This window comes from Marmota marmota, unplaced genomic scaffold (genome assembly GCF_001458135.2).
Source record: "Marmota marmota marmota unplaced genomic scaffold, marMar, whole genome shotgun sequence".
In the NCBI taxonomy this organism is placed as follows: Eukaryota; Metazoa; Chordata; class Mammalia; order Rodentia; family Sciuridae; genus Marmota; species Marmota marmota.
The window spans coordinates 1,151,495-1,167,947 of record NW_026000221.1 but is presented as its reverse complement, the minus strand read 5'-3'; the positions used below and the strand labels follow the sequence as shown (position 1 = coordinate 1,167,947).

The 16,453-nt window shown below is 35.4% G+C and overlaps 1 protein-coding gene across 6 annotated transcripts in view; it reads left to right on the top strand.

Moving 5' to 3' along the window:
- Uimc1 (ubiquitin interaction motif containing 1) overlaps window positions 1-16,453 on the top strand; it is a 139,075-nt gene that overhangs the window by 99,284 nt on the left and 23,338 nt on the right. The gene's annotated exons all lie outside the window — the stretch shown is intronic.

Here is a 16,453-nt window from a genome sequence, read left to right as displayed (position 1 = left end):
TCTAGAAATAAATGAGTTTGAGAAGCTGAATGTCCCTGTGAACTCTAAGAGTAGATAACTTCCTTCAAGTCCGAATTATTAGGTAAAGAGTAAAATAGAGAGGCTAGGGTTGTGGCTCAGTGGTAGAGTGCTCACCTAGTATGTATGAGGCACTGGGTGTGATCCTCAGCACCACATAAAAATAAATAAAATAAAGCCCATCAACAACTGAAAAAATATTAACAAAAAAAAAAGAAGAAGAAGAAGAATATAGAGTATCTCCTACTGGTATCTCCCACATCAAACTTTGCTATTTTGTACTTCAATAGGAACCTCTGGCATTCATTACTGTCAGATATCTATAAGCTACATGGTATTTGCATTCAGGCCTTTTCCTTACTAGCGTATGGCAGGGGAATATTTGCTGTAAAAGAATTTGGGCTTGTGTTTTAATTTTCTCAAACCAAATGCAGACTTGTATTACCAGTACCAGGTTGTTCTTATTGAACTTGTTAAGCTGATACGATCAGGTGGACAAAATAGACTGAGACTAACTAACTGTCTTCATCATTCAGGCAGAGCCTTTCAGGTTCTTATTTTACTGGGTCCAGGGTCAGTGACTCAGTCTGATGCTACTCAATTGGATTTGCTTTCTGGGTCTTGTGGACTTTCAGACATTTTGGGTATAAATGTGTTTTCTGACATAATAGAAAGTCCTAATATTCTAATAGCCCTGATACTATATGTCATCCTAATGTCTCAGACCTCTGTCTGAAGATGTTGTTACCGGCAGCCAAGCCAGGCAAATTGCTTGGAACCCTGGTGGCCAGATTTGGTCATTCCTCTGCATAAGAAATAAGTAAATGATGTAAAAAGGGAAAATGGTTTTTACATAGCTTGATCAAACTGGGGAGAAGCAGCTAGATTGTTTCTCTATTGGTCCCATGGAAGCAGTTACAATTTATAGAAACAAAAGCTGGTGATATACATATGTAGATATAGCTAGGCTGTGCTTATCCAGAGAATATGTCAGTTTTAGCTTTCTTGGCATCTGTCTGCATCATGAGGAAGTTTTTAATTCTCAGCATGAGGAAGTTCAGGAGCTCTCTGCTATATCCTGAATAACAGTCAATCTTTCTTTTTCAAAGGGACATTTGTTTTGAGCTATCTAGAACATTACATTCTTCTTTTCAGTGTCAACTCATCTAGATCCTTTTTGCCACTGATTCTTATTTACCTTTTAATTCATCCCAATACTTATGAAATACTTTTTAAATTGTGGTAGGCCTTACTTATGGAGTTTGCTAAGGAAGTTTAAGATAAGATTTCTGCCATCAAGGAACTTGCAGTCTCTTTGGGGAAATAAGCATTTACCTAAGAAGATTAATTACAAAGTGATATAGAGTGAATGGTTTATACCCAAGTGAATGTCCCTGAAAGTAAGTATAATCAGAGAAAAGTGCCACTGAATTGGAATGATGTCCCAGAGACATCATTTAGTCTAGACTGTGAAATCTGGGTAGGTTTAAATAAACCTATAAGAGAGTAGGGGGCCCTTTATCCTCCTGTGAGTTTAAATAAGAAGCAAAGACAATGGCCACTGATCAATAATTCTAATAGTGTTAACTTGTTAACCAAACTTACCCTTTTTGGTGACATTTTAGGCCCAATGAGAGAGTTTGGAGCAGGGAATCCTCATTAGAACCACCCTATGTCTACTTATTCCTCTACTTTCTTGGGAACAGAGTTTGGGGGTATAGGTAGGCTGGAGAAGTGATTAGAGGAATTGTGTGAAGAACCTATTAATGTTTGTGTCAGTCCTTAGTAAATTTGACCTCTTAACTTGATTTCCCCAGTAGCTTACCTGTCCTCATTTTCTTGCCAGATGTAAATTAGTGATTGATTTTGTTCAGCTTTGTGACATGACCAAGGCCTGGCCGCCAGTGCAAGGAAACCTCTCCTGCTGTAGAAGGAAAAGTTACTCTTTTGAAGACCTAACAGGTTGAGAGATCATTAGCGCCATGTCTAAGGGGTGGAATAAGAGACGACTTTCAACCCAGAATTAGGTATCCAGTTTCCCCCTCCTGTTTTTCTGTGAAGCTGATCCTAGAGATGCTTGATTTGGTTGTGTAAGAGAAATAGTAATTAGAGTCATTTACATGAAGCACCTACCATTTATGACTAGTTACCATGCAGCACAATAACAATTATGCATGTCATTAAATATGTGTCTGATTAACTTTGCTGTAAGTTTTATTTGATTATCATACTGCATTCTGGTTAAGTTGGTTTGTCTGCTCAGTTTGCTCAATGACATGGCTGTATATTGAGCACTATGAAAAAAAATTGAGGACTGTTGTTTAAAGGCATCATCTGAGAGGTAAGATTTGCTGAATTGACCTAGACTAGAACAAAGGCAGATTGCCTTTGCTTTCACTTTCTGCAAAATGTATTTGAGATCATTTTTACTCAAAATGTATTTGAGATCATTTGGGAAGAATAAAGCTCTGTACTTACTCATTCAATAAATATGTATGTACCTGCTATATTCCAGATACAGTGAACAGAATATTTCAAGTTCCTATTTCCATGGAGTTTTTAATCTAGTACTGGGAGCAAATAATGGAAAATAAATATGTGGTATGTCACACAGTGATAAGTATTTTAGAGAAAAAAATAACAGCAGAAGAGCGGGATAGGGAGTACTAAGGTTAGGAAGTAGCAATTTAAAATTGGTGGTCAATGAAGGTCCTATTGAGAAGATGGCATTTGAGTAGACACCTAAAGGAAGTGAAGGAATTTTGAGACAGGGAGGAGAAAGTGTAACAGGCAGAGAAACCAGTAAATTTAAAGATCCTGGGGTTTGAACAGCCTAGAGTAAGGCTGGAGTTGAATAAATGAGAGAGAAAAATGAGAGCGAATTGGGGAAGGGAGGGGTAGGCAGACCAGGTACTCATTGGCCTTAATAAGATCTTTGGCTTTTTCTCTGGACAAGGGAGTAACCATTGGAGGGATTTGAGCAAAGAAGTAATGTTAAGTAAAGGATCACTTTGATTGCTGAATAGAAAATAGATTATTAGAATAGGGACAAGGCTGGAAGGTAGGAGATCAGAGTCAACATCTCATATTTGGCAGTATGATAGTGGAAGAAATGTGGGCTGTGTGACTAGACAGAGCTGGACTTAAATTTTAACTGTGTTAGGACCAGACTCCATATTTCTAAAATTAGTTCGACAGTATCAGGATTGTCATGAGAATCTGAGTCACTTTATAAAGTATGTAGCTCTGTGCTTAAGTATTCAATAAATGTTGCTATTATTATTGACTATTTTTTCCTGTATATTTAATTTTTCTGAGGTCTGTGTTTCTATGTGCTAGTACATAAAGGATAAGCTATCAGTTGGATAGAACTAAAGGGAAGATAAAAGGCCTAAAAGTCAAAGTGATAAGAATAAATTAGTAAAAAATAGATCATAGGAGAGTTAGGGAAACTGAAGACATTAACTATATACATTTTGGACCTAGATAGAGGTCCAAGTGCGGCTTACAGTTAGGATACTGGTTGGAGGGGATTTTCTCTTCAGAAAGATCTCCAGAAAAATAATGTTAGGGGCCAGGTGCTATGGTGCACACCTGTAATCCCAGCAACGTGGGAGGCTGAGGCAGGAGGATTGCGAGTTCAAAGCCAGGCTCAGCAACGGCGAGGGGCTAAGCAACTCAGTGAGACCCTATATCTATATAAAATTCAAAATAGGGCTGGGGATGGGCTCAGTGGTTGAATGTCCCCGAGTTCAATTCACAGTACCAAAAAAATAAAAACCAAAAAATAATGTTGGATAGGTTGGGGGAGGTAGAGATCTTTCTTGTAGATATTCCTGGGAGGTAACAAAAATGGACTGAGGTCTAGAATAGATTTTTTTTGGGTAGCTCAGCAAAAGTCTGTTAATACCTGAACATATCTAAGTAAGACATTTCTCAAATTAGACAAAGTTGGACCTTTTCTGTTTTAGATACTTGTATTTGCCTACCTGAATATAATTTGAATACTGTTCATTCTTCTCATTTGTATTAATATGGCTTTTTGTGGTACCCAATATGATTAGATTAAGTTATATTGCTATTGGTGCCTAGCTACTGAGGTGTTGACAGTTCTGAAATAGGATAGGTTTAATACACATAACATGGATTCTGGAGACAAATTGACCTGTGGGGAGATATACAAATCAAACAAAGGCTCTGATCACATATCTTAGTGTTATTAGAGTGGTTCAGTTGGGTAGATAAGACATGCACAAGAATAACTGTAATACAAGGTCAAAACTTCTAAGGGATACAAAAAACATCCTGTGGTGTTTTAGAGGAAATGTGATTAGAGATTGAGAGAGAAGGGCATTATTGTGAGAGAATAGTAGGCAAAAATCACATAAATAGAAAAATGTGAAGTGTATATAGAAAAGAGCAAGCAATTCAGTGTGGTAGTAATATGGGAAAGGAAATAGTAGGCAACTGGAGAAGGACAAATGTAACTTGAATTACGTGGAATAACAAAGGGCACTTTTTTTAAAACCCTAAAAGAGTTATTTGTGTGTTTATACCCACTGTGGTATTTAGGAGCCTCTTGGATGCAAGTGTTAGAAATATATAGCTTGCATAATTGGGAAGTCTGGTTAGAGTTCATTCAGACAGAACTGGATCTAGAAGCTTGGACTTCCTTTTTTTTTTTTTTTTAATTGTAGTTGGACACAATACCTTTATTTTATTTATTTGTTTTTAATGTGGTGCTGAGGATTGAACCCAGCGCCTCACACGTGCTATGCAAGCACTCTGTGAGCTACAATCCAAGCCAAACTTTTAGCTTTTTTTGTTTGATTGTTTACTAATTTATTTTTAAAATTTATATGTGGCAGCAGAATGTATTACTATTCTTATTACACATATAGAGCACAATTTTTCATATCTCTGATTGTATACAAAGTATATTCACACCAGTTTGTGTCTTCAAACTTTTAGCTTTTAATGGAAAGAAGGAGATCTTTCTCCTAAGACCATAGGTCAGTCTAGAGGAAGATTTCAATACCCCTTACTTGATTTGAGTGTCTACTCCCTGGTCTGGTCACTGTAACAAAGTTGATGGGTATGTATCATTTGTAAGTCAGAACAAGTAAAGGAAAATCCTATTAATACTATCAGAAATTCTATTAGTATCTACAGGAAAATTTTGTTGGTAGTCACAACACTGTTAACAATGAGTTTAACACATAGGATTTATTTTTCTTAAAAAACATTTGGAGTGAGACAGTGGCTCTCTTATATAATTGAAGACAGTCCATTGACTTCACAATCCTAAGTTTGAGACTTCTTGATTCATGGTTTCAGGATGATTGCTGAATCTCTAGACCTCATATAGAGATCTCTGTTCCAGGAAGGAAGGAGGAGAATGGGTAAAAGGGTATGATTGCTGATTCTGACTACTTAGATCTAATACTTGTTCCTCAGTCCCATTGGAATAGGGCCTATTCTAAATTATGGTTCAATTAAGCCAGTTCTAAGTTTAGTATACTTTCATGTGTGTTTATATGTCTTTTGCCTATATAATTATTCTATCTTTGAAGTCACTAATTACTTTTTACAGTGATTCAACTTAAAAAGTTTCCATATCTTGCTCTTGATGAAGTATTGTATGAGATGCTAGGAGTGAGGAGTGGAACTCAAGAGGTGGTAAGGGATTTGATAAGAGCTGAATAGGATCTCAAGCTTGTACTTAGGAAATTTACAGTCCATTGAGGAAAACGACTTGGGCATCATGACTAAGTATAGGGAAAATAGTTAAAATGCTAAAATAGAGGAACTAGCTACTCAGAGGAAGAAGGTTTTAATTCCAGTTAGTAGGATAAGGAAAAATTTCTTAATTGTTCACCTCATATTGGACATAGGTTTTTTTTTTAAAAAAAAAAAAACAACAACAATACCTATCTGACTGCCTGACTATCTAGCCATCCATCCATCCATCCACTTATTTTTGTGGCACTGGGATGCTTTACCACTGAGTTACATTCCCACCCCCCTTTATTTTTCTTTTTAAAATTTGAAACAAGGTCTTGCTAAGTTGCTAAGGGTCTCACTAAGTTGCCGAGATTGGTCTCAGACTTGCCTTAGCCTTCTGGGTCACTGAAATTACAGACATGTGCCTCCACACTTAGCTTTATTATTATTTTTTATTAAAAGTAAACATCTAAAATAGCAGTGTTCTCTGAAGTTTGCCCTTGCATCTATTGGGATCTGAGTATTTGCCACAAAGGTGATTTTCAGGTTTTTTCCACTCACTCATCAGTTCTCACCAAGTTACCAGATTAATGCAGCCTGGGACAGCAGTCCCCTTCTTGTGTGAAGACTGTCAAAGCTTTTTTTCTTGAAGCAGAAGCAGTGCTGATCCTGTAGAAAGAATCTCTGTGAATAGAATGGGCACTGAAACAGAGAAAAGAGTATTGGAATTATGTAGAATTAAAGGGGGGGTGGGGTGGGCAGCAAGTAGAAGGAATAAAAAATTTGTTGCTATTTATGATGGGAGGAGAAAGCTAAAGAAGTGAGAGGAAGAGGAGGTGGTCTGGTCCAGGGATCAATAGGAACTAGTAGTCCACAATGATATATTTAAAGGAATTGTGACATTTCCACCTCATTTCCAAAGCAACTGGGAATTTAAAAACATACTTCCCCCCACCCCAGAATATAAAAAGTAAAAGAAATAAAGTCTACTAGTGAGGCCATGAGGCCATCGTATTTATTTTGAAGTATTTCCTTTGTAGAGTGATGTGGGAGGGTTGATGGAGCAAGCACTTTCTTCCCTAATATTGGAATTCTGTTACACACATACTGATTGAATATTCCTTTTTTTTTTTAGAGGTGCTGGGGATTGAACCCAGGGTCTTGTGCATGCTAGGCAAGCACTGTACCAACTGAGCCATATCCCAACCCTGGGTATTCCTATTTTAAAGCACCAAAATCTTAAATGCACCATTTTGAGCACCAGCATGATGGTACAAGTGGAAAATGGAAAATTCCACACCTGGTGTCATGTGTCCTCTGACTGATCACAACCCAATTGCAGGCCCACTAAAAATATTATATAAAATGACTTCAGGGGGCTGGGGTTATGGCTCAGTGATAGAGCCCTTGCCTGGCATAGGCGGGACCCGGGTTTGATTCTCAGCACCACCTAAAAAAAATAAAGGCATTGTTTTGTGTCCATCTACACCTAAAAAATAAATATTTAAAAAAAATGACTTCAGGCTATGTGTATAAGGTGTATATGAAACTTAAATGAATTTCATGTTTACACTTGAGTCCTTCCCTCAAGACACCTCATTATGTGTATGGATATATTTCAAAGACTGAAAAAATCTGGAATCTGAAAAACTTTTGATCCCAAGCATTTTGGAAAAGAGATGTTCAACTTGTCTGTGTGTGTGTGTGCATGTGTGCGCGTGCACATGTGCATGCACTCACATACTGTTTTTACATTATTCCCACCCCCAGTATTATAAGTATTTATCTGACATCTCATGCTGTTAGAAATTTATTAGATTTACAAGGTTGTTTTTAAATTCAACAAAATTGTCTAAACATACTTAATTTTTTGTCTTCATTGGGGAAATATTTTTTGACAGAGAAAACCACAATGACAGGAGCAACTTACATAACAAAATGGAAAGGCATTTAGAACAAAATCTGGGCACTCAGTTATTTCCACCATAAAGTATATTCCTCTTTAGCAGGTTTACCCCAGACCTATTTGGTGATTTCTTATTCACATGACCATGCTATTGGACATAGAAATACATCGTAACTCTTAGATACAGAATGACCTCTTAGACCAGTACCTCCAATCCAGACTACATTACATTGCATGTAATCCTCTTTTCTTGAATTAATAATGCAGAAGTGATTTCCCACTCCTCATCATGGTCTCAGTTGTCTTCTAACAACTTTCTGTGGAATATTTCCTCTTGTTAGCTCCACTGGTGCATTAATAAAGTTTGATGTGGCATGTGAAATGGTAGCCTGACTGCCATGTTTGCTCGAGTTCTTGGTGTCTTTGCTCTTCCCATCTTCTTCTTTTTAACATTGGCCTCCTTTGCTTCAGTTATCCCTGTTCATTGTGCCTTGATGTTGAAGAGCCAGGCCTCAGGATTTCTTTTAGCAGTTTCTCTGCCGGATATGCTTATTCCTTCCTTGAAAAATAAAATAGCTCTTTTTAACACCCGAGTTAATACACAAAGCATTACGTGTTAAAAGAATATTAACAGCTGAAAACCATTTTAGAGAAATTCTCTCACTTCAGAATCTAGTCACACTTTTTAATTCAGGCATCTAATAGCATTTTAAGAAAGAGAAAAGTTCAAGGAATTAATACTAGTTCAGTGATCTTTATAGAATTATCTGAGAGCCACATAATAATACATATTCTCATTACCCCAGAGTATATGTATTATTATCTCCATTTTACCATTGATGAAAGTGGCACCAGGTTTAGGCTGGTATCAGCAGAGCCAGGGGTCAAGCCCAGGTTGCCTGACTCCAAAGCTAGCATTCTTCATTATTGTTCATTGCTCTGCCTTGCAGGTGTAGAGGTGGGACACATGGGAAAGTGTAAGGAGACCATGGAAGCCTCCCTCAGTTTCAGGAAAGCAGAGAAGTGGAATCTTTCACCTCTGAGTAAAACTTGAAATCTGATCTCATCAAAATTGGGCTTGTTAGTTTTCAGTTACTTGGAAGAAAAATTTAGGTGGATTTAGGCTCTTTCTTGTTGAACAGAATTCATATTACATGTCACCTCTGTTTTTGAAAGCATATATGCAAAATCAAAAGATTCAATGAACTTTTGGTGGTAGCTGTGAAGGTTGAGCATGCAGACTGATTTGTTACTGAGGAGTTTTCTGAGGGTCTGATAAAAAGGAAATGCTTGATATTATTTTTTCCATTAAGTAAAAGAATTTAGTTTGCTAATTAACCAGCAATAGCTATCACTTAGGAGCACCTACTGTATACCAGAAACTGTTTTAATCTTCCCCACAGTCTTTTGAAACAGATATTTCAGCTTTTTAGACAAAGAAATGGATATTTGACAGGGAAATAATTTTCCTGAGGTCACATACCTAAAAAGTAGAAAGATCCAGGAATGTTCAGATTTTTTTAAAAAAGCAACTTTCAGAATATTAAATGCAATATGATAGTCAATATATTGTTTAAAAATTTGCTGTTTGCTGTGGTGCATGCCTGTAAACCCACTACTCCAGAGTCTGAAGCAAGAGTATTCCAAGTTAGGCCAACCAGGGCAACTTAAGGAAGAAGTCCCTATCTCAAAATAAAAAATAAAAAGGGTGGAGCTGTAGCTTAGTGGTTCCATCTCCAGTACTGGAGGCAGGAACGAATTACACAAATTGCATTTGTATAAAAACAAAGAAAGGATAAACATTTTGTGAATAAAGGCTACCTTTTGAGGGTGGGATAGAGGCAGAAGGTTGGGATCAAGAAGAAACATACAGTTTAACTAATCAGTTTTGGTAATATTCTAGTTCTTAAATTGAGTGATGGGTTCACAAATATAGTCTTCTGTGCATATTACAAAACATTTAAAGAATAGAAGCATGTTTCTGTTATGTACCACTGTCAGGTATATTTTCAGAGGAAACTTGTTGAAGCATTTATCAATCAGTACAATTCAGAGAAATTCCATATGGAACTCACTTAGTCTTAATTTAGGCTCTAATAACAATATATGATTTGATTTGACTTGAGTATCATTAATGATTCTTTATAAAGAAGCCTCTTGGAGTTTTTTCTAGGTACTTATATCTTTGTCACTTGACTTTCATATTAGTTTTTTAAAAAGACAGTAGTCCTATAACTTTGATTATTGCCTTGTAAAATGATACTGTGTGTGTTTGTGTGGTGTGTGGGCGTGTGTATTATTTTTCATTACAGAACATTTCAATCATAAAATTTGAATACAGTCATTAACTCATGGCTACAGGATATTCAATTCATAACCTCCCCTGTCCAGATTATTTCAAATCACATCCCAAATATCATTTCATCATTTTATATACACATACATACACACACACTGGGAAGGCCTAACCCAGGATGCTTAACTACTGAGTCACATCCTCAACCCTTTTTATTTTTTATTTTGAGACAAGTTCTTGCTAAGTTGCATAGGTCTTTGCTAAGTTGCATAGGTCATCAATAAGTTGCTGAGACTGGCCTTGACCTTGTGATCCTCCTGCCTCAGGCTCCCAGGTTGCTGGGATTATAGGTGTACACCACTACACCCTCATTTCATTAATGTATATCCCTGAAATATAAGATAGATCTCTTTGGGGAAAAAAAAAAACCTAACCATAATTTTATTGTTGTGCCTGAAAAAATGATAGTTCCTTAATATCATCAAATATCTGGTCTGTTCAAATCTCTCTGAGTCTCAATTCTTTTTTATAGTTGGTTTGTTGAAATTAGGATTCAGATATGGTTTGCACATTGCAAAGGTTTTGATACTTGTGTCTCAGGCTCTTTTAATTTATAGAAGAATCAAACCCCCAAAAGTTCTTTTTAAGACTGACTGTTCATGATTTGTACACATAAGCTTAATAATATCATTAATATAATGTTAATATTATTGCATTGTCATTTGTATTTCTTCTATAGCATCTAACTCAGTACTGCACAGGTAGGCCTGCAAAAACTGTACTCTTTGTTTTTTCTTAAATGTACAGATAGTAAATATTTTAGGCTCTGCAGGCCATACAGTCTGTCACAGCTATTCAGGCCTGTCACAACTATTCAACTCTCCCCTATAACACAAAAGCAACCATAGACAATTTGGAAATGAGTAAGGTGGTTATGTTTCAATAAAAGTTTACCTGTGAAAACAGGACCAGCCCATAGTTTACTCATTCTTATTTTATAGCATTGTTTTTTCAAAATGTGTTCTATAGATTACTAGCCTTCTGTGAAATAATGGGGAGGGGAGGATGATCAGGATGAGAACTAAGAACTAGTAACACTCCACTGTTACTGCCCACCTTACATAGAGCTCTGCTTTTATGTATTTTATATGTTGGTTATTGGGTTTTTTTTTTAAATTTTAATATTTTATTTTTAGTTATCGGCGGACACAACATCTTTGTTTGTATGTGGTGCTGAGGATTGAACCCGGGCCGCAAGCATACCATTCGAGCGCGCTACCACTTGAGCCACATCCCCAGCCCCGGTTATTGGGTTTTATATGAGATTTTCTTTGAAAACAGGATTTCTCATTTTTTAAAAAATTGAAATTCATGGGTTTATGAGACATTTCTGGTCTTTATAAAATAATATTTGTGACTGTTACTATTACTACTTTGTGCCATGCACTCAGTACTCCTACTTTTATCTCATCTGATCTTTGCAGCAACCTTTTAAGTTAAATTTTGTCATCCCCCTAGGGAGAAGTAGATAATAAGTTGCTAATAATTAGTAGAGTGGGAATTGAGACTCAGATCTATTTATTTCAGAGCCAATGCTTTTTTTCCTCCTTTTTAATTTAAAATGTTTCAGTTTCAGAAATACAAGAAACAAATAGTTTATTTGCTGTACCCTGTTTCTCTTCTCTAACATACATACATACATTTCTATAGCTATATATCTAAATATATAGATATGTATAATTCACATAGATATACTTTTTCCTGACCATTTGAGTTAGTTGTTGACATGGCACTTCAGCTCTGAATACATTAATTAGCTTGTTTCTCTTAAGAATAAGATCTTTCTTCCACAAAATCATAACACCATTATTATACTCAAGGAATTTAACATTAATGCAAATAGTGTTATAATACACAACCCATGTTCACATTTTCTTGATGGTCCCAATATACCCTTTACCTTTTGGCTAAGTATCCATTAAAGGATCATATATTGTACTTAGTTATTGTATCTGTTCAGTCATCTTTAGTCTAAAAGTTCCCCAGACTCTTTTCCCCAATATTTTATTTATTTTTTTTTTTTTAAACAGAAGAGATGTTTTTATTTTTTTTTTTAAATATTTATTTATTTTTTAGTTCTTGGCGGACACAACATCTTTGTATGTGGTGCTGAGGATCGAACCTAGGCCGCACGCATGCCAGGCGAGCGCGCTACCACTTGAGCCACATCTCCAGCCCCTCCCCAATATTTTATTATGACAGTTTTCAAAGGCACAACAATGTTGTTACAAACTTATTTTAGGTTCTACCATTAGTATTTTATTATATAGTATCACATATATAATTATTATTTTTCTAGTTGTCCTTTAATTCAGGTTTTTTTTCAATGCTTTTCCAAGTAAGTTACAAATGCATTTATTTCCCCTAAAATACTTAAGTATGCAAACCATGAACAAAATTTGTGTGAAATGCACAAATATTATATGTAAATTTGCTGAGTTTTTACACATTTATCAGAAAAATAGAATATTGGCATTATTCCAGAAGGTTCTCTCAGACCCATTCCTAGACATTTGCCACCTCTCAATAAAGGTAATCACTGATTCTATTTCTACAGAATTTCTATTTTTAATCTGTTCTAGAATTTAATATAGATGGAATCATACAGTATACATTTTTTTAATTAAATTTATTTTAACTGATAAGTAAAAACAGCAAAAGTGTACATACTAATAAGGTACTGCATGTGTTTTATTTTCCCTCCCCAGTGCTAGCAATCGAACCCAGCACTTATCTTGTTCATATGAGATAAGTGCTCTACAACTGAGCTATATTATAACCTCCATGTAATGTTTTGATACATGTATGTACTGTATAGCATGTAAGTCAAATCAAACATACCTATTTTCTCCAACAGTCACCATTCTTTTACAGTGAAAAATTGAACTAAAAGCAGTGCTTTATCCATAGTCACCCTCCTGTGCAAAAGCACACCAGAACTTCCTATTCCTGTAACTAACTATAACTTAGTTTGACACTCATCAACCTCATCCCATCCCTGCCTCCTGTCCCAGTCTCTGGAAATCATTCTTCTGCTCTCAACATCTATGAGATCAGTGTTTTTATATTCCACATATGAGTGAGATTATGTACTACTTGTCTTTCTGTGCCTCTCTTATTTCACTTATGATGGTCTCTAGTTCCATCCACGGTGTCACAAAGGACATGGTTTCAATCTTTTTTTAATAGCTGAATAGTTTTTCATTTTCTTCATCCGTTCATCCACTGAGGGATGCTTAGGTTGTTTCCATTTCCACAAAGGTGGGCATGCAGATGTCTTTCTGACATACTGATTTCACTGGCTTTGGATATATACCCAGGAGTGTGTATATAGTGTACATATATATGGATCATATAGTATTTCTATTTTTAATTTTTGGGGAACCTCCATTCTGTTTTCCATAATAGCTTTATTAATTCACATTCCCACCAGCAGTGAGCAAGGATTCCTTTTTTACCACTATCTTGCTAGCACTTGTTATCATTTTTCTTTTTGATAATAGCCATGGCTATTGGAGTGAGGTGCTACTGAATTGTGATTTTGATTTGCAGTTCCCTGATGATTAGTGATGTTGAGCATATTCTCATCTACTTGTTGGCTATTTGTGTGTTTTTGTTTGAGAAATGTCTATATAGGTTTATTCCCATTTTTAGTCAATTTACATAACTTTTTGTGTGTGTGTGTGTGTGTTTGTGTGCTGGGAATTGAACCCAGCGCCTTGTGCATGGGAGGCAAGTGCTCTACCAACTGAACTATATCCCTAGCCCAAGTTATATAACTTTTTAATATTGGATTTTTGGAGTTCCTTATGTATTCTAAACATAAACCCCCTTTTTATATGTATAGCTTGTGAATATTTTCTCCCATTTTATAAATTGTCTTCTCAATCTGATAATTGTGTCCTTTGTTGCACACAACTTTAGTTTGAGGTAATTCCATTTGTCTATGTTTGCTTTTGTTTCTTGTGCTTTTGAGGTCTTGTTCAAAAAAAAACCCTTGCAAATTACAACCCTGAAGCGTTTTCCCTGTTTTTTTTTTTTGCAGTAGTTTCTTTGTTTCAGGTCCTACATTTAAGTCTTTAATTGATTTTGACTTGATTTTTATAATTGGTGAGATAAGGGTCAGTATGTAGTCTTTTTTATTTTTTATTTTTGTAGCTATTTTTCTTTAATACTTTTATTTTATTTAGTTATTTTTATGTGGTATTGAGGTTTGTACCCAATGCCTCAAGCATGCTAAGCAAGTGCTCTGCCACTGAGCTCCAACCCCAGCCCAGTATGTAGTCTTTTCTAATGTTCTGTTCACTTAGCATAATGATTTTGAGATTTATTCATAATATATGTATAATTGTTTATCCTTTTTTATTACCAAGTAATATTCCACCATGTGAATATGCCAGTTTCTTTATTTATTCTCCTATGAATAGATTTTTTTCACTGTTAGGAAAAAAGCTATTCAGAACAAGTTGTGTGGTAAATATAAGAGTTACTTTGCTTGAATGAGTAGCTGGGAATGGAATTGCTAGGTTATAAGAAATGCCAAACTTTTTCTCAAAGTAATTTTACCATTTCCATTCTCACAATCAGTATATGAGCATTCTAGTTATTTGATATCTTTGCCAACATTTGGTATTCTCTCAATTTCCACGCCCCTACATTTGAGTGGTATTTAATTTGCATTTCCTTAATGACCAATGATATTGAACACTCTTTTTATGATTATTGACTTATTTATATATTTTATGAAGTATTTGTTCAAATGTTTTATCTCTTTAAATTGTATTGACTTTTATTATTGAGACATGAGGGTTTTTTTAATATTTATTTTTTAGTAATACCTTTATTTATTTATTTATTTATTTATTTATTTTTATGTGGTGCTGAGGAGCGAACCCAGGGCCTCGCATGTGCTAGGGAGCACTCTGCTGTTGAGCCACAACCCCAGCCCAGAGATAGGATTTCTTTATGTGTCCTGAGCAACAGTTATTGTCAAATATATATTGTATAGATATTTTCTTCTTGTCTGTGTCTTGCCTATTAATTTTTCTAATCATGTCTTTATGAGCAGAAGTTCTAAGATGGTCTAATATACCAATTTTGTTCTCTTTTGGTTTTGTTTTGTTAGGTGTTTTTTTTAATATTTATTTTTTAGTTGTAGATGGACACAATATCTTTATTTTTTTATGTGGTGCTGGAGACTGAACCCAGTGCCTCACACATGTTAGGCAAGTGCTCTACCACTGAGCTACAATCCCAGCCCTGTTTTGTTAGGTTTATGATGCATTTTGAATTGATTTTTGAGTGTGGTTTAAGGTAGGGGGTTGAGGTTTATTTCTTCTATATGGATATCTTGGTTATTCCAATTCAGTTCATAGAAAAGATTTCCCTCTGTCATTGGAATCCCTTTCTCATTTGTTGAAAATCAAGGAGTTCATTTCCAGGTTTTTTATCATATCTAATCTATTGGTTTATCCTTCTGCCATACTCCTGTTATCTTGATTACAGTAGCTTCTTGGTAAAAAACCAGATAGCATAAGCTCTCAGTTCTTTTTCAGAATTGCAATGGATATACTAGTCTTTTGTATTTTCATGTAAATTTTAGAGCCAATTCTTTAAAGTGTAGTATTTAAAAATCCGAGGAAACAATGTTATAGTTTTTGCTTTAAAAGTCCTATGTAGGCCAACTGGGGTTGTGGCTCACAGGTGAAGTACTCGCCTAGCATACATGAGGCACTGAGTTCGATCCTCAGCACAACATAAAAATAAAATAAAGATATTGTGTCCATCTATAACTTAAAAAAAAAAAAAGTCCTATGTCGATGCTAGGGTTGTAGCTCAATAGTTGAGCGTTTGCCTCGAATGCATGAGACACTGGACTGGGTTCCATCCTCAACACCACATAAAAAAATAAATAAATAAAATAATGATATTTTGTTCATCTACAACTAAAAAAAATTCAAAAAGTAAAAGTCCTATGTATTTTAAAGAAATCAGAAGGAAAATAGTCTTTTGTATTTTCAGGATACTATCAGTTTGCATTAATGGGGTCGTTAAATTTAATTCCCTCGTTACAATGGCCTTCACTGGATTTTCTTCTGTGAAGGTATTTTTTCTTTTTGAAATCTCTGGGTTAATATTTTGAGGCTTTATGAACATTCTATTATAAAACATGGTTTTAATATCCATTGATGATTCTTAAATTATTATCATGGTGGAAAGTGATAGTTTTTGTGGTTCTGCCATTTCTTCTGCATTGATATTCTTCTGATGAACTTTCTCTTCTCCCCATCTTAGTATTTCTTTTTAATGTAGTGTGGGGTCATGAATTCATTTTTTAAAAATTTAATACAATTCTTTTTTTGGGGGGGGGGTACTGGGGATTGAACTCAGGGTCACTCAACCACTGAGCCACATCCCCAGCCCTTTTTTTGTATTTTATTTAGAGACAG